This window comes from Oryza sativa, chromosome 12, assembly GCF_034140825.1.
Source record: "Oryza sativa Japonica Group chromosome 12, ASM3414082v1".
NCBI lineage: Eukaryota > Viridiplantae > Streptophyta > Magnoliopsida > Poales > Poaceae > Oryza > Oryza sativa.
In genome coordinates, this window is record NC_089046.1 from 7,109,238 (window position 1) to 7,110,881 (window position 1,644).

Below are 1,644 nucleotides of genomic sequence, written 5' to 3' on the forward strand. Positions count from 1 at the left end.
CTGATGAGTTAATTCCAGAAAAAAAATAAATGCTAAATATTGGCTAGCCTCAGGAATTGCTAGCCATGCCCTCTGAAACACAGAAACATCACAGGTGCCAGTCACCCCCCCTCCATATCACATATTCCCCAACTGCCCAACATCACAGATGCATCACATATCACAGATCCATCACAAAGCAACAATTTACAACATCACATATGCAACAATTTAATTTATTATAGCACACAATTCATACCCCATGAAAGTCCTCAAATGATTACCAAAATTTCTTGTATTCTGTTCGTTGTGAACCTCCACAACCTGTCAATAAGGGAAAAAAAAAGGAGAAAACAGATGAATAGTACAACATAAATCGTAGTTGATCAAATGTGATGACAATTTAGTAAAGTACCATAAATATTGCACATATGAAAGTAAATTACATTGCACTCTATAAAAACATAATTTTTTACATCGCCAGAAATTATAAAAACATCTTTTTTACATCACAATAAATTATCTAGCCAAGTTCATGAGTCTATTTGGCATGAAAACGTCCTTTCTTGTTCATTATTTCTGCAAGAATAAAGGCGCACAATTCGCCTCTGATAGCGGGGGGGTTGATGGGTGAGATCTTGAAGCCAGCTCTACCTTTCTGTTTAATAAATAAGAGGTTAATTAGCACGTTTTGAATAGCAATGTAGATATTGAAATGAGCTTATTCGCCATTAGCAACAACCTCAGGGTCGAAATCTTTCACCTCTCTTAGAAGTGTTGACATGTTGTGGCACACGTGGAAACCACATTGGTCTCCGATCTGTTGTGCGCATGCAAACTTGGTGTCATGATAAAGTTCATTCTTGCCCTCCTTGTGCCTACCACCCTTTTCCACATATGGACCCCAAGCCATATTTAAGGCCTTGGTGATTTCACTGAAATCATAATCTTTGGACTTATTGGAGTTAAGGTAGGTAACCCTACTCCACTTAGGTACGATGACTAGGAGAATCCAATGTCGCCTGCGCAGTGGTTATGTAGCGTTAGTACTAAGAACCTTAACTTCAAAAACAATATACACGAAGGGTATTGTCCTCTTACTCTTGGTTGTGTGCGCACATGATGTACTCCTTGTCTTGATGGGCCCATAAACACCGGTTGACATAGTCAACCACCTCAGTGGAGCTCTGTTGTAAATTAACCTCATTCACCATGGATGGATCAAGGAACCCAACCTGATTACCATGGCGACGACTCTCGATCCAACACAACCTTAAAATATTTACGTATTAGAACTAATTTAATTAGGAGATATAGTCCAGTCATATCACAAGTATAGAAGGTATGCACTTACAAGGAGTAGCATTTTAGAAGACCAGTGTCCAACTTCCGGATCCTGAAAAGGTCGAAGAGGTCATCAAAGCCTATAGTTATATAGGCAGGCGACGATAGGAACGGCTGGTGGTCGTGATGTCCAACTATGGATGACTCCCTCATTTTCCGCTTGGCATTGCTTAGCTCCATGTATTGCTTATGTAGCTCTCGGCAAGCAATACCCATCACAGCTAACACATTGTCCTCCACCAATGGCATGCCTAGCTCAAATTGGGCTGGCGCCCTCACGACCTTCCCCGATTTGCTTACCGGCATCGACGTCGCAGCCTT

General features: G+C 41.0%; 1 long non-coding RNA gene across 1 annotated transcript; it reads right to left on the bottom strand.

The window, feature by feature from the left end:
* Positions 1-402: 402 nt before the first annotated feature.
* On the bottom strand, positions 403-1,159 carry LOC136354684 (uncharacterized). Its single transcript, XR_010738255.1, has 3 exons — positions 1,081-1,159; positions 722-1,001; positions 403-637 (listed from the first exon to the last, which is right to left on the bottom strand). It is a non-coding gene; the product is annotated as an uncharacterized lncRNA (long non-coding RNA).
* Between the last annotated feature and the right edge of the window lie 485 nt (positions 1,160-1,644).